Genomic DNA, 18,561 nt, shown 5'->3' with positions numbered 1-18,561 from the left:
CACTCCCCATCCACTTCAATTCCATAAGAACAGACAATAATTAATAAGTTTACTACCATATATTTTAATATATCTACCTTTTCATTAATCATTAGTAAGAAACTACAAAAACTATTAACTATACCCAAATGAAAACCAGAAACCATGTTCATATTATATCTCAACCTATTATCACATGATTCAAACTATGCGTACATATAAAAGGAAAGTATCATGTAATATCCAAACACTGTAGACGGCCTTACAATACCTTACCTTGACTTACATTCATCTCTACCTCTCAGTATCAAAAATGAGACAACAACCTGCCCACATAATATTTCTGGGTTTCGTTTTATCGCTTTTAACTTAATAACACATACATCTTTTACCACCAACCCCCACCGCACTATTTCCACAAAATGTATAATTTGCAATTTTGCGACATTTTGTTTATCTCCCCGAATACATTGCAAACCCAAATTAATGCTGTACCTCATTTTTAAAACCATACAGTCCTATAAAGATGAAAAACTACACTGCTTCTTTGTGAAAAATGTCCAAACATATATAAAGTATTTATTTAACAACAGCTCAAATGTTATGCATATATTATAACCAATATCAAACACCACACTTTACTAACACTATATTACTTTGAATTAAAAAAATACTTTCAGAATTAAAAACATCACATCAAATACTTAATCACTAATACAGAAAATATAACACACGTTGTTCATTTTTAACTCACCTTTGTAGTTATGCGGATTTCAAATGTCACACACGGACACAATTCTTTCTTTCTCACACAGTACATGTAATGCACCGCTTTCACCAAGAATAGAACCAGGAATGGCAAAATTTCTCTGTTGGTCCACACATAAATACATGTGAAGAACAAATCAGAATACTTCATTCCTTCAACGACATTCCAAAACTTATCTCCATTGGTTAATTTTGAATTTTCCATTCGAAAAGCTACTTAATATTCCGCGACACATACCGGTCACAAGTTCAACCTATTTTATCACCACATTTTCTGGAACATTCTACGACACCTGCAGGTTAAAAGTTCATCAATTGTTTTCAAACGTAAAGATATACTTTTGCAACATTTTTATCTAACATTTAACAGCACATGCAGGTTTAAAGTTCACAATAGGGGTCAGTAGTTCATCAGCTTTATGCCCAACTCCAGCAGCACCTCAGCGTACTCCTCCAGCGCCATCAGACCCGTAGGAGTCAGTGCTTTCCACTTTACAAATACCAAATTTATGTGATACGCGCAAATTTACCTTTGCACTCCCTACATAACACTCCCTAAGCACCATACACAAGTTACAATGTTCGAAACAAAAGTTCCTCCAAGTAGGTATAACTACATGCTGACACTACTTGGACAGATGTGGCACAGCGGCCAGAGCACATGACTCCACACCATATGACACACAGTTTGGGATCACTCTTTCATCCTCTAGTCCTGTACCACCTCACCTTAGCAGCATAAGACTCTAGACACTACCTCACATATTTTCCGTACCCCAAGACTTTCAGACCAGTATGTGTCAGTAGTTCGTCTTAGTAGTTCTAAACACATGGTGACACTACTTCCACAGCTGTAGTGCAGTGACCAAGGCACATGACTTCACAGCATAAGACACACAATTTGGGCTCACCCTTTAATCCCCGAGTCCCACACCGGCTCACCTTAGCAGCATCAGACTCTAGGCAATACCTCACTTAATTTTCATAGCCTAGCACTTTCACACCGGTAGGTATGAGTAGTTTGCTTCGCACCCCCTTTATAGCAAACCCTAGACATCCCACAGAGGTTACAGTGCTCCTACCCTCCTCTTTCCTACTTTTTTCACCCTTTTTCCCCTTACTTACTTTAACAGAATCACAAAATGGCGGCCAACACTTCCTAGTTCCATCAGATTCTAGACAATACCTCACATATTTTCCGTACCCAGGACTTTCACACCAGTACGGGTCAGTAGTTCATCCTAGTTTGTATAAACACATGCTGACACTACTTCCACAAGTGTAGTGCAGTGGCCACAGCACATGACTTCACAGCATAAGACACACAGTTTGGGCTCACGCTCTAATCCCCGAATCCCACACCTGCTCACCTTAGCAGCATCAGACTCTAAGCAATACCTCACTTAATTTCCATAGCCCACCACTTTCACACCACTAGGGGCGAATACATTGCTTCGCACCCCCTCTATAGCAAACCCTAAACACCCCACAGAGGTTACAGTGATCATACCCTCCTCTTTCCCACATGTTTTGCCCTTTTTTCCCCTTACTCGCTTCAATGGAATCACAAAATGGCGGCCAATACTTCCTAGTTGCAGCCGCTCGGACCGCTCGCAGCCAATCAGCAGCAAGCTCGTGCTCGTAATGCCTCAGCCAATCAGAAGGTAGAATTCCCACATATTGATATCTGTAAATTTCAATATTTCTCAAAAACTACTGAACTGATTTACACCAAATAATCAAAAGCGTGCTTTCTAGACCAAGACCCTTCTCCCTGCCAAATTTGGGGTAATTCTGTTCACTCGTTGGACCTGTAGCCTTGTCTAAAGTTTCCTATGGCAATTAACATGGAGAAAACACATTTTGGGACCCCCTTTTTCTCGGCCCCCCTTGACAAATCACCCCCAAACTTACAACATAGGAGCTGATATCAACAAAGAAATTGTTTTGAAAATTTTGCAAAGATTCGTTAATCAACGCTAAAGGTATTGGGAATAGAATGTTGCGATTTTCCTATGGTAACTAGGTCCTAACTATAACTACCTACTGGCGACCGCCAGTAGGTTATTTATATATATATATATATATATATATATATATATATATATATATATATTTATATATATATATATATATATATAACGCCTTGTTATTTATGTCAGATAAGTAAGGATTTATCCTGTTATTGCAAATGTCATGATTTTTTAATTGTGTTTCTGACTACATAGTTAATACATGTTCAATTTTCATGTTATGTTCTTTTGGCGTATTTTGCACATAAGATGATTTATGCACAGTATGTTGTCCATCTCTATGGTCACATGACCATTTTGGAGGCGGGTTGCATGAGGGTCATTAGCATTATAAAAAGTAAAAGTTACATTTGGTCTTTTGCATGTGAACAAGGGCTGTTCCAGCCCGAAAAGCGTCTTGCCCTTCTACCCAGCTGAAAATGCAATAAAGAAACCTGTAATTCATCTTGGTGGTCCGTCTCCTGCTTGCTTCGCCGAGCCGAGTAGGGATTGGAGGTGGTGTTTGGAGTTCTCGTGCATAGAATTACGGCAGTGAGCTTGCTTCCGGTAACGGACCCCCTCCCCTGAAGTGGTATCCGCTCTCAAGCTACTTTTCTGTTGGATCCGGTGTAGAACTTCAGCGGATACCCCCTGTTGAAGCCAGCAAAAGATTTAAGTCAGTGTGCTACGAAAACAACAACCAGCGGCGGGTTGTAGGACTCTGCTAACGTTTGATGTTATCATAACGCAGTGAGTCATACAGTGGCAGTGCGGAGGTGGGGAGGTTCTTTCCCTGTCGGGAAATCAAAACCGTACAAAAGCGCCGTGAAGCTATCTGCAGCGCTCTGTTTACGGTCATTACCATAAGCATTTTCAGCTGAGGTGAAGGCATGTCTGCAGAAGCTTTCCGTGCAAGGGAGGAGGAAGCTGACAAACTGTTTGGACAAATCTCTGCTTCGGGCAATACAGCTAAAAAAACTCCGGCACGTACAGAGGTACGGGAAGACTCTAACATTAAAACCCTGTACAAGGACCTTGAAAAACAGAGACGCCTTGAGATTACAAAGTGGTGGGAGCACTACTCCCTGACTAAATATGCCAAGGTCATTTGAGTGCCGAGAGGCTTGCGAATTATGCTCGCACCGAGCTTTGAGAACCCAAACCCCCAAATGTTAAAAGAATGGGGTAAAAACAATTTAGACGCGTCAATGAATTTAGTTCATTTACTAATCAAGTACGCAGCTATTGACAGGGCAGAGATTCTGAAAATGATTGACAAAATTCAGGAAGAAATTGACAAAACTAATGAAACGGATGTTTCTAAAAATCTAAAAGAATCGATGATGGAAAGGCTTAAAAAACATGAGGAGAAAATTAAAACCAGAAAAGTGAGTAAATTTGCGCGCGACCAAGCAGATTACACAAATGGCCAAATTTTTACATTTGCGAGAAAATATAATGACTCCAAACGCCAACAATACAGCGATAAAGGAAATAAACAAAAGCCTCCTCAAGCGGCAGTAAGACAAACAGGCAATAAGGATGATGAAACTTCTAGCCTGAGCTCTGTCTCACTCACCAGTGAATCGAGTCACGAGTCTACAAGTCATGAACAACCCATAACTATTTTAAACCTTGAGGAAGTGCTTGATTTTTTTAGTCGCGGAAAGACTTCCAACTCTAAGACCACGGCAAAGAAATGTGGCAATAAACGAAGGAACAAAAAAAAAAAGACGAGAAAGAAGGAGAAAACAAAGGCAAAAATATACAGAAGAAGAAGACGAATCAACATTGGCAGAAGCGGAAGTAGAACATGAGAAATCTATTATAAATCTCTCCGATGTCACTCTTACTAAAGCCGAACAGCAACTCCTAGCTCTCAGTCTGAACTTTTGCCCTGAGCAACCTTTTAAATATGCCTCCACACGCGTGGATGTATATTGCTTTATTCGGAAGCTCAAACTGAAAAAATTCTTTACCCTACAAAAATTAAAGGCTAATGATGACAAAAGTTCTGTATCCAATCTCAGCACGGCTAATGAAGAATCACAACTATTGGCGGTGGATGTCCCCATTCTCATGGAAATGCACGATCTCAATCAGGCAACCAACTCGCAACCTATGGGGCCTGATTTTGACCTCAGTACTCAAAGAAGACTGGACAAAATTAATATGACACAAAAGGGAGCGGTCGCGACTCCTTTCAAAGGAAAATCTAATTTTGTCCCACTCATGGTCAAAGATACTTTGAACACTTTTCATGACTGTATCACATCGGAAATTAAACAGCTGTAGAGAAAAACTAACAACCACAAGAGGCATAAATGTAATCAAGAGCGGGCCAACTACCATGCATTAATGAAAAAGTTAAGCAACAATCCTGAAATTGTGGTTAAAATGGCAGACAAGGGCGGAAATAGCATCATATGGCCCAAAAAGGATTATACTACTGAAGCTCATAGACAATTGAGTGACAATGCTTGCGACATCAAATCCAGCAATAAGAAATATTTGAAGGCCAACAATAACTTGAACAAGCTCTTATTAAAATGGCGCAGAGAGGGCCTTATCTCTGGAGACGAATACAAGTACATGTATAATGAATTCCCAGTCCTGCCAGCCTTTTACCTAATACCGAAGGTCCATAAAGGAATTTTGCCCATCCCCGGGAGACTGATCATCTCAGCGATTAACAGCATGGGAGAAAAAGTCGGGCAATATATTGACTTTTTCCTTCAAGACCTGGTAAGCAACCTGCCTAGCTTTGTACGCGACACAAGTGACTTTTTGAAAAAAATAGAAGATCTTGAGTGGCAGGACGATATGCTACTTATAACTTTGGACGTTGAGTCCCTTTACACTAGTATAGCCCACAACCACGGCCTATTAGCAGCAGGACACTTTCTAAGCCGTAGACCGGTGGAATTTTATGAACATAATAGGGCTATATTGAGTCTGATGGAATGGTGTTTGTACAATAACTATTTTGTATTTGGCAAAGAAGTGTGGAGACAATTGAGGGGTGTTGCGATGGGAGCCTGCTTCTCCCCCAGCTATGCGTGTTTACACGTGGGCTGGTGGGAGGGGCGGGTTCTCAACGCAACACATCAGGTGTGGGTGAAAGAAAAGATCATCAAATATCTTTGCTATATAGATGATATCTTTATAGTGTGGCAGGGAGATGTAAAAGAAGCATGCACCTTCATTGAGGAAATTAACAACAACTCCCTCAACTTGAAGTTCACATCTCATATCAATGCCAAACAGATTGAGTTTCTTGATGTTAAAATCTATGTAGATGAGTCTAACAGAGTGCAGACTACTCTACACAGAAAGCCCACAGCAGGCAATACTACCCTGCACTCCTCGAGTCTTCACCCATAACACACTATCTTCAGCATTCCTCTAGGTGAAATTCTACGGCTCAAAAGAATATGCAGTTCCACTGAGGACTTTGATAGATGTGTAAAGGAATTATGAGACAGGCTAAAAAATCGTGGTTACTCTGACAACATGTTTGAGCAGGCTTTGGCTAAAGCCAATCTAAGAACAAGGGCCAGTCTCTTCCCGAATGATACTCCTAGTAACGAGATCATTACATCTATCCCTAATACAGTTCACTTACAAAATGATTGTCCTAGATTTATAACGGCCTTCAGTGATCAAGAATCTAAGATCAGACAGATCATTAACAAGAACTGGTCTATTGTTCTCACAGACAATATATTATGGCCCATGCTACCTAATAAACCATTAGTAACCTTTCGCAGAGCCCGCAACATGGGGGCAAGTTTGGATCTCAGTAGTCCGGAGCTGAAGCATAAGGCGAACTGGCTGCAACCGGCAACCGGGTTTCGCAAATGTTCCAGCTGCCGGGCCTGCAAGTTTGGCATAAACAAAACTCATTACCGTACCCCTTTCAATTGCACTGAAATTCCCATCATAGGCAATCACACCTGCAAAACGGAGTTTGCTGTTTATGTCCTGACGTGCACCTGTGGCCTAAATTATATAGGCAGTACTAAACAACAGGTGCACGTCAGGATTTTACAGCACCTCCGAGCTATTCTACAAAGCGATCCTGCCTACCCGGTAGCTCGCCACTTTCAAAGCAAACACAATAAGGATGTGAACTGTCTTACTTATTATGTAGTGGCCGCTGTGCCAAAACTATTAAGGGGAGGTAATAGAGAGTTGAAACTAAGACAGCTGGAATCCAGCATGATCCTCGAATATGACAGTAAGTGGCCGAATGGTCTCAATAATACCGAGGATTTGCATAATTTCTTGTGATTCAGGTTGCTTGGGCCTCACTCTCGAGTTTCTTAGCACGTGCCCACTGCCCCCAGGTAGTCAGGTTCCCTGTTGCCTGTGGGGTTTTCTGTCTGTGATTGATTTATTGATCCTTAAAGTTGGAATTTCTGTATCATTTTGGCTAGTCAGGTTCCCTGTTAGTCATTAGAATGTTTCCATCAGTTCTACAGCTTTCTCCTGTGTACATAGATGTGTATATATATTCATTATTCTGTTTTTTATCAGATTTTGGCTATAACTGTTTTACACATCACGTGTTTTATTCACTTTTAACCATGATAAATTATTTAACTATTTTTGTAATGTTTTAAATTAACTTTTTATCTAACAAAATGAGGTTCTGCATTACAATTACAGGTTGATTTTATCATGCACTACAGCACTTTATCCCACTTTGCTTGCACATGTAATATAACTTCTCGCACTTTAGGCATTGACCGGGTGTCACTATTAGTAGCACTATAAGTTCCCCTGCCCTGCCCAATTATCATATTGTACTGTTGACATAAACTATGAGCAAAAAATATTTTTTTGTATTGTACAATTATATAACGTCTTATCTATATCAGATAAGTAAGGATTTATCCTGTTATTGCAAATGTCATGATTTTTTAATTGTGTTTCTGACTACATAGTTAATACATGTTCAATTTTCCTGTTATGTTCTTTTGGCGTATTTTGCACATAAGATGATTTATGCACAGTATGTTTTCCATCTCTATGGTCACATGACCATTTTGGAGGCGGGTTGCAGGAGGGTCACTAGCATTATAAAAAGTAAAAAGTTACATTTGGTCTTTTGCATGTGAACAAGGGCTGTTCCAGCCCGAAACGCGCCTAGCCCTTCTACCCAGCTGAAAATGCAATAAAGAAACCTGTAATTCATCTTGGTGGTCCGTCTCCTGCTTGCTTCGCCGATCCGAGTAGGGATTGGAGGTGGTGTTTGGAGTTCTCGTATATATATATAGGATTGAGCGTCGCAGTGAACCTGCATTGCGCTGAGCACCGCCACACGACGAGATGGAAGGAGCCCTGAAATGGCAAGCATACAGCTTGTTGGGATATACTCATACACGTACCCCTTGCTCCAACACCGTGCCGCCGCCTGGCAGGCGAGGGGTCTCCTGGCCGGGGCTGTTTCACCACATCTGAGAACACAGGACTCGGACGCATCCAGCGTTAAAGAAACAGCAGGAATACAAGTACCAGCAGGCACGGCGCCCATCCAGGGGCGTGTCATAAAGATAAAGAAAGGTCCTTCCTGCTACCACTCTGAGAATCAGTTCGTTACCCTCTGAAGAAGAAGGCAGCCGCCTTCGAAACGCGTCAGGACAACCAACGAACCAGAACTGCATCACGAACCTTGCTCCTTTGCTCTTATGCTATCGAGCTATTTGTTGGGAATAAAGCCCTTACCAGAAGCCCTGCGAGTGTGGTGAGTGTTTTTCTAACACACGAGCCTGCATATATATATATATATATATATATACAAACAACCTCACGCGCTGCTTCTGCGACGCAATCCAGGCCACACCAGCAATACTCTTCAGGTTGATTTTTATTAAAATTGAAAGTTCAGGCATAACGCGTTTCGAGTTCCATGACTCTTTGTCAAATGCCAATAGCTCCTACATCAGTGGGTTCGTTACAGGTTTTAAAGGAACGTAGCTTCTTAAACACTGAAAAGGGACCAAAGTCAGTATCTTTCCAGATTTAAGGGGACAGGTCCATCACTACTCGTGAATGTTTTTAAATAGTTCTAATTCATCCCAGCTGCAAAGGTGAGTACCATATTTATTTGGTGGTTAATAGTAACCCCTAAAGAATGTTCGTTTTTTTATATGGTTTCCTTTGCTGCTTAGTCTCGTTGGTGTATATTTCAATTGTATGGGACTACAGTTCCCAGAGTCCTTTTTACCTGTCCTCCGTTTTCTTCACCGGATTTTAGTGTCGGTGATGGCAAAACTCCACTTCCCACATCGTGTGCAGAGTGCGAATCACGTATTAACAAGGACATTTCCATATCTCGGCCACAATGTGCAGGTACAGTTTTACAACCATTGATGTAGCTTTTCTTTTCAAACGCCGAGTTTGCCGTGCTTCAGAAACTTCTTCCGCATACCTTAGCTGCTGCCAAATTTCATTCGCCCGACCGAGGCGGGCCTCACACAGTGGCCTCTCCCATCAGGTTTGTCTCCTGTAGTTTGTCGCAGCCGGGGGGCACTCTTAAGAAAAGCTCCTCGCTTCTGTCACTCGTTCCTGACAAGTGAGCGCCTCTCCCTCACGGATCGTGGGCCCGGTCCTGAAGTGTGTCAGACACTTCTATGAAATACAAACAACCTCACGCGCTGCTTCTGCGACATATTCGGGTCTAGCAACAGTTGTCCAACATGAACGGGTGGGGACAGAAAATTGAGATTAAGAAGATTAGAGTCCAAATTGATTATAAATTCAAAACAAGGCAACCCAATGGACTGAATGCGGATGAAGAATTATATGTCCACCTGTAACGCACAAATCAGAATTCGAGTTCTTAAGAACTACAAGAGACAATATTGTTTTGTTTGAATTTGAAATGCAAACTGTTTTACTATACCTGTGTTATTAATTACAAATGACATGCTGCAAGCCAATACATCTCTGTTTTCAATCCCTATACCCCTAAGTCACAGCTTGACACATGGCCAGTTAGAGCGGTGACAAGGGCACTCAGCCCTAGAACCATGATAGCACACATAAATCCCGACACCGACACGGGTGAATTGGTATCATTTGACCCAAAGAAAGGCTAGGGTCTATGGCATCTATACACAAAAAGTGTAGCCATGATTAAAAAGGGTGTGAGCTACACCACCAGGCCAACCAAGGGGAGACAGGATTAGAGAAGGGGCATTGTAATTATACACATATACACACTTAAATGAAACGGTCAAAAGGGAGTCAAATAGTGATAATGGGGCACTTAGCCAATTGACACAATCGAGCGAAATAGGAAATGCGGATAGCATGTACACTTTGGAATAAATATGACAGACATCACGCATGCAACACTACGAACAACTCCTTAAATCTTGCAAAACAGATGCAAACACTTTCAATATGACATACGAAAAATGTATATTTGAAGTTGGACAATGTCTGATAAAACTGCTATAGATAAAAGTGTTAAAGATTTATGCACTAAACTACATGTCCCATAATGCAATGGATGACTCGGTGTGTATAAATGTTGAAAGAGAAAAGGGACAACTTGTCTGTAAACTGCCGTGATCAAGAACGTTTGTTCGAAACGCGTAGGCAACAACAGTTTGTAATAAAACTTTGGAAAAGTTACCGAGTGGAGTGCCATCATCATTTGTTGAAAATATTGCGGGTAATATTTCACGAGACACTGCCCTGGTCTCGAGGTGGCACCAGCTACTAAGAGTTCTCCCTGCGACAGGACAAGTTGTGGAGAAATATATATATATATATATATAGATATAGATATATAATATATATATATATATATATATATATATATATATATATATATATATATATATATATATATATACCAGTTAAACTGGTATATATGGGTAAACCTTCCCAAATGAATGCTTGCTAATCACTTGAATGCTTGTATTTCATCAGAAAGAAGTATAACGATGAATTATGCCCCGTAATTTAGACTGCTGAATTCATTTGTAGTCAATTTAAAAAGTTAAATCTATATTTAACACAGTATTATATCTTTTTGTCAGTGCTGGTTAAAAAAAAATCACAATGACTAAGGGCCTGATTACAAGTTTGGTGGACAGAGTTAGTATGTCACAAACGTGACAGATATCCCGTACGCTGTATTACAATTCTATTATAGCTTATGGAACATGTAATGTGGCAGACAGAATATCCGTCACATTTGTGATAGTGTCCTATCTGCCAAACTTGTAATCAGGTCCAGTGCTCCTCTCAGATCCTCTCAGATCCTTAACCAGCACACCTGACAAGCTAACTCTTGCAGGCCCATCAATGAAGCAAGCATCTAACAGTGAGACTTCCCCAGCGTGTCAAAATAAACATTGCAATGGCACAACCCTGTCAAGCAAAATGTTGCACTGTGACCCACATTGTACTTTATTTTCATTCTTTACATATATTTTATTAAACATACTCCATAATGTCAATGTACTCTAAAAGATAAGCACAGTTTAGAATGCATGCTTTTCATTTTCTTGCAATGTGCTTTGCATTTAAAATTTGGCTCATATTAAGAGACATAGGCCCTCATTACGATGTTGAGCGGAACGTAACCGACCGACCGTCGGTTGTGGTCCACCCGACATCTGCCATTGGAGTCCACCTGCCACATTACGATGTGGCGAGTGGAGGCATTGGGTGGAGGACCATCCGCTGCTCTTCCGATGGGCTTAAGGAGCACGTCGGAGCATTGGAAAGATCACAATCCCATAATGAAAGCAGAGTCACCCTCAGCTCCGCCGTCAGGATTATGATTTCACCTTCTGACAACCTTTCCATATCTGCCTTTCTGACATGGACAGACTGTCGGAAAGTGACTTATGGGGCCCCTAGCAGGGCCCCCCTTCATCCGCAATGGGGCCTGTGGGGCACCTATGATGCCACCCTAAACATCCCTGTACCGTGGTGGCAGGCACTACATGGTGCCTGACACAAGGTGCAGGGATGCTTAAAAACATCCATTTTTAAATGGCAGGTTGTGCCGCAGGCATTTTCCGCCCACCGCACAAGCTGCCATGGAAAAATTGATATTTCTGACCGTCGCATCCAAATTGTGCGGTCAGAACTGCCGACCTATTGTCAGGTCGTTCCAATCCGCAACGGTGTAGGGGGAACGCAAGTCCACCCGACATCGAAATGAGGGCCCATAGTTGCTGAAAATGCATTTTACATGTTAGCACTTTATCCCCAATGAAAACACATGTTTCTGAAAACATTAAAGAACATAGCTATGGTCTCAAGCATACAATAACTACTAAATGGATGACAGTCCAATCTTTCTAAATAGTTCTACATTTAATTTATAACTCATATTAAATAAAAATAGTATAAGCAAGTATCATGTGTCATATGGTCCTACATTTCCATTGAGAGGTTCAGGGGACATTTATAAACAACTGAGCCTTCAGCTTCATAGTTTATCAATTTCACCAGGAAACCTCGATAACTATACGGGTCCATATTACACATTTAATATTTTTGTGGTTGACATAAAAAAGTGCTTATAGTACACCTTATTCAATGTCCTCATTTAATCAATTTTCGAAAGATAAAAGGCTGAATGAACAGCAATGAGAGGATTTGAACTTCACGAGCGTGCATTCAGCTTACAACTGAAAGAAGTTAAGATAGCACTATCTTCAATTGGAACATAATGTTTCTATGGGAAATCACCAATTTGATAACGTAAAAATGTATAACAGATTTGCATGGTAGACAAAGAATTAATTCATGAAGTGGTATTATTTCGGGACTTCGGCAGCACCAATTCCATGAGAAACAGGGTGAAGAACTAATGCGTGTTAAATAAACAAAAAGGCACACACTAATTGGACGAGTTACTTCCCTTAAGTAAAAAAGTCACACCACGATCGACCATGAATATTCTAAACGAAAACCAAATAAATGAATGCAGTGCAAGTACAATCTAAACACGAATCATTTTTTATTATTCACTTTACTATCTTTTCTGTAAAAATCACTATTCATGTCATCAGCCTACCTCCTTCATGAGATTCATAACGAGGATAACATATAATTTGTTATTTCGACTCTGGAATAATTATAATTTTCCTCAACAGAGAAATCTCGGCAACTCCAAAAATACTCCAGTTTACAGAAATGATTTCCATGACTAATCTGAGCCCTTAAAAAAACAAAACGTAAAAGAAGCATTCAGCTCGTATGTGTTGTGAGCCTTTCGTTTCTACTGCTGTAGTATTTGACTACAGACACATTTAACAGTTTTGAATAAATATTAACAGTTTAAAGACACTGTGACAGAGTAGAGTGCATTAAAGCGTGGAGCTGATAAGTATTTTAAAACAATTTCTCACTCGAAGTCAAAATAATTGTTGCTACAGATATATAGACCTTTAGGGAAAGTTAAATTCTGTGTTTACAAAAAAAAAAGTATTATGACTGCAACGGTATTAATCTTCTAGATGAGTCGTTAATCTCTCACCTCTTAAGGAGTGATTTGCCACATGTCGTTTGCAGTTTATCTCAAGGTGTAATTCTAATCGATAAATTATCCCATCTTTGTGTCTTTGCTCAGAGACCAGAATTTCCCACTTTTTAACTGCTGTGTGCAAAACTCTGCGGAATACTGAACTACTAATTTATATATTCGACGCATTATTCGCTATGTTTTATTGCAATTTCAAAAGTGCAGGCACAGAGAAAGAGTTATCAAAATTGGGTAAAATAAAGAAAAAAAGAAGCAATTTACCTGCACGCCTGTGATATTGTCACTTGTCTCAGTATGTGTGTTTCTGTTGCAGAAAAGAAGTTATTCTGAATTTAAGGATATTAGAAAAGTTGAATGCCTATGAATAGTTCCTCTATTATACATTAAATTAAAGGATATTGTACATGATACAGACTGGGAGTATTGCTTACATCAAATTCTAGTGATACCTCAGTTTTCCTGGATTTATTCTAAATCCTTTGTTGGAATTATTGTGGCTGGTTCAATAATTCAGATTAGCCCTCATGTATATTAATGCACTACATCTGTGCAAACAACATGTCAAGCAGAGAGTTTATTGTAATTGCCTGAGCAAACAGAACCTGAAAGAAGCAATTTCGAGTTACAATGTGCTATGAACAAGTAATGAGGCAATTGGCATTCTGTCCTGATTGCTTCCACCTTCCTTTTCATCAGGTCTATATTGTGTGTGATGGATAGTCTTAGAAGAAATAAAGGTGTTTGATAATATGGTTCTCTTCTGCATAAGGTTACTGATTAAAGACAATCATCATTTTTTTTCTCGCAGATCTTATTAACTGTATTATTTATGCTTATGTGAAGGATGTGTGGGCTCACCCTTGAACTTTCCGCTTGGGTTTTCCAACATGTCGCGGTTGCCTTTTTTTTCTGAGTGCGTGGAAATAAGGCTTTTTATTGTGATGTGTCCAATGCTTGTGTGAACTTACAAGTATTAATCTGTGGATGGTCAAGTCTCTGAAATGATAACCTTCTCCGAGTAGCTGATTTCTAGCTTGAAAATGTCCCTCAGCCACAGCTCTCTTGTAGCTAATAATTTGGGTGACATTATTCCCTGCTGCAAAGATCTGCTACAGTATATATTTAATCAAACACATGCAAATCAAAATGCCTCGTTAAGTATGATTAACAGACGCGAACAGCTATTAAGATGATCCTATCAAGATGCTTTAAATGCTCACTGATGAAATGTGTGAAGTAAATGATGATGTCACGGGCCAAATAGGGCCTGGCAATTTTTCGTATGTTATGTCTCTGCTATGAAAGATTTTTTCAAATGCATTTAAGACCAAGACCACTGTAACATAAGTCAGTTTCATTTACGTGGTATGCATATTTTAAACTCTGAAGCAATCTGGATGTGCCTTGAGGTGTGTAGAGAAACTGAAAAATAATCTAAAAAAATTCCAAGCAGCTCAGGCCCAAAGAGCTTTACATTTTTACAGTTTGGGTATTATACACTGAACAAATCAACAATACACATGAAGAATTTATTGTGATACGTGTTTTTCAAAATCGAATTAGAGATCCTGGTTATGTATACATGCACAGGGTCGGAACAATTGCACTCACCTATGTCTGCCCAGTGGCAGCTGGCCTGTACAGAGGGTGGTGGAGCGGGGGGGGAAGTGGGCACAAAAAGAAAAAATAAAGCCAGCTACCGTAGCAGCACAACTTCTACTTCCCTTGGGTGACTTCCAGGAAGCTACTGATGCACGCAACTGCACTACCCAATCCTGGTGCTGCTTTCACAGCATGAGAGCAGCACCAGGTTTGGATAGAGCGGCCTCTCTTGGGGCTTCTAAGAGCACTGGAGGCTTGCGCTTTTTCTAACCCATTAGACAGCTGGGTTAGAGAACTTTAAAATACGCATGTTTGGCTGGCCAGCCAAAGACGGCCAGTGAAAGAGACATGCCCATTTTAAGGCGCACAGCATTCCTTTCTGCTGCTGCCACTCGGCAGCGCTGGACCTGCCCAGTCCTGACATTTAGTTCAGGACGAGTTGCCGAGAAATAAAGCAGTAATAAATAAACATTATTAACATTTTATTTTTCCACTCTGGGGTATGTGGGGCTACGCTCCTCTACTCAAATGTAGGAGCCGCCCCTGTGTCTGCCATGCAATTATTATATTCAAAGCCCATAGATATATAAGTGGCATCAATTACAAAAAATTCACTTGGCCATAGAGGAATTGTCCATCAATATCTTTGAAGGAGGCACTGTGCAGACATTTGAGGCTGAAGAATATCAAGGTTTCTGTCAACAGTATTTGAGACTATGTCAGAACTATGTGACGTACTGCCAAAATGGCCAAACTTTTTGTACCTTAATGTCAAAGTAGATGGTAAATAATTCTCAAGATGAGAAATGAGTCTCCTTCACATGCAGTGACTCACAGTTTAAGAAGAAGAATACTTTATTGTTTGATTAATAAAAATCATTACAATAGTGGGTGTGCCTCAATGATAAAAAAAGACGTATGTCGAACAATTGCTAAAATGTTTACACGTAAAGTAGTAAACAAGCGTTAACTAAATCCTGTGTTTTTGCTTACATTATTTACCCTTGCTTTTTTCAAATCCACCTAAATGGGTCCATTTAATGCATTAATACCGTCGCAAGCAAATAGAAAAATGTGAAGTTCAACAACAAATGGTTAAAAAAAAACTAACAATCTATATTCATTCATGATGTTAAAATATAAACTTCATCTCGACAATCGGGCCTTTTTTAGAAACAGTTAAGAAGCAGTTGAGAACTGTGGTGGTCCATTCTAATTTGGCATCAACTAAGGCCACAGGGCAAGAGATTAGTCATTATTAAAGAGCTGAAAGCTAAACCGCTAATAGTGCAATCCTATTTGTAAAGTAAAACCCCTACATGCAATCATTTAAAAGTTCCAAGGTCACATAAGACAGAGACCAGTAAGTAAACTATGTGCAAAGAGCCATATTCCACTGCTGTTAAGTAGTACAGAGAAGTGAGTAGATCGACAAAACAACACCGGGTTTAGTTCTCCCCCTCATGAATTAGCAGTTGTTAGCTTGCTGGCTTACGCAGTTTATAAGACTTTTTACTGCTCTTGTGACAAACTTGGTGAACCAGGTATTAAGCAGTGGATGCTACGGATTCATAGATGCCAAGTTTGTTCCATTCGCCCTTTAACAAAATCTTTTGATCATTAAGAAGTGCAGGGCAAAGACATACCACATGCTCAATTGTTTCCTTGCTGCTCCCACACCCCCTGCACGTTATGTTGGTGCTTGTGCGGCGCCAACTTGGCAAGTGATACAGGAATGGCCATTCACCCATTCTGAGGGCCAAACATGTTTTTTTCCACATCACTGGGTAGGTGCATGACATATGAGGTGCCACAATCCCTGGCTTAAACCCTGATACGATTGACCAGGCGTGCTTACTTTGTACCAGTTGGGCTCTGTTTGAATGGAAAGACCAGAAGCTGACTTTTCTTTTGATGTAGATTTTAAGTGCCTGCTGCAATGGATTGGAGCTCCAGATTTCTTCTGCATCCAGAAGTTTTAAAGAGTCTTGTAAATAACACTGGTACAATCTACCAAGCTGGCTGGATGATATTTCCTGCCACACAAAGGCTTCCAAGCGTCCTTCTCTGGAAGTACGTAACTTGTTACACAACTTGATGAATGCTCCAGCCCCTACCGCTCGGTGGTCTTGTAGACCAAACTCAAGTCGTATTTGAGCGGAGGATGAGGTTTTTGGAAAGCTCCGCACTTGTTTGAAGATTCTCATTATTATTTTGTTCATGATTCTGTTGCCTTTCCCTTGCATGATCTCCTGGCTGTAAGTGAGGAAATTGAGGGTTTTTGCCTTCATGACACTTATGAGAGGGTCAGACTTGGGCCAGACAACTACCTTGCGAGGTTCTTAAATGCCACCTGGATTGTCAAAGCTTTGGCTTCTACCTTGTCTCTATGTTTGGAGAAGGGACCCCTTCTGTCCATGTGGATCCAAAGATATTTATATGAAACAGCCCTATCAATACTTTTACCCTTGAACTGCCAACAGCCACCTTGGTATTTCCTTAACAGAAAGGTGAATGCCCTTGTCTTTGATAAGTTCAATTCCAGTTTGTTTTAGATGGTGTAAGGAGACAGCCAATCAAGTCATCTCTGCAAGCCGACCTTGGTTTGGCTGAGCAGGACAAGGTCATCAGCATAAAGTAAATTGCTAACTCTTTCCCCCCAAGTCTTGGAGATGCGAGTTTACTTTGTTGAGTGACTTTGACAGATCGGAAATGAAAAGATTAAAAAGGAGGGGCGCCAGCACGCGACCTTGTTTTACTCCACGAGACGTTTGTATTTTTCTGGAGCTATTGGATCCGTCTCCAAGTTTTATACGGATCCAAGTGTTAGTATGTAGCTCAATAATGGCTTGTAATAGCACTGGTGGAATCCCCCATTTCTGCAGGTTGAGCCATAATTGGCATCAGGGCACGCGGTCGAAAGAGGCCTTGAAGTCAACAAAACAGCCATGCATTAGCATTCCTGACGCTGCCACTTTATCCAACAGGACAGATATTGCAAGCAAGTTCGTTATAGTACCTGATTTTGGCACAACTCCTGTCTGGTTAAAGGGTATAAGATGCTTTTTTGTAGCCCAGGACACCAGATTTTGCAGGAGGAACTTGGCGAAGTATTTGGGCTCCACATCTAAACCAGTAATCATCCTGTAATTTTTCGGAACTGATCTCTTGCCACCTTTGTAAATTGGGTGTATAATGGCGCCACTCCAAGATTCCGGTAATACCTGGTTAGTCCAGCAGTAGGTAAATAAAGGTGTCAATTGTTTAGCCCAGAATTCAGTGTCCTGTGTGTACAGAGCCTGGGGTAGACTGTTTGGCCCAGGAGCTCCGTCTGAGCAGCCCTCGGTTATAAATCGTCCTGTTCTATTCATTAGAATTTCTAGTGTTGTCGGTACCCATTGAGGCCGTTCTTCATGCTGGAGCAACGATTTGGTATCGGTTACCGATGGTATCCTTATATTCAATTCAGCGGGTTCCTCTGGTGTCCCAACATGTGTTGCACCTAGTGATTGGCGTAAGTTAAGTTGCGGGGCCAAAGTTGGAGGTTTGGCCAATTAACCTTCTTCCTGTTCTGGTTTTTGAAAATGGGTCGTGGAAAAGGATATCCATTCAACTTCAGAGATGTTTGCACTACTTTGTCCTCCTTGTTTATGTGTTTTTGAATTAACAAGAAACCAA

The sequence above is a fragment of the Lissotriton helveticus genome, chromosome 8 (assembly GCF_964261635.1).
Source record: "Lissotriton helveticus chromosome 8, aLisHel1.1, whole genome shotgun sequence".
In the NCBI taxonomy this organism is placed as follows: domain Eukaryota; kingdom Metazoa; phylum Chordata; class Amphibia; order Caudata; family Salamandridae; genus Lissotriton; species Lissotriton helveticus.
The sequence above is the reverse complement of the archived record's forward strand: the minus strand, read 5'-3'. Positions refer to the sequence as shown.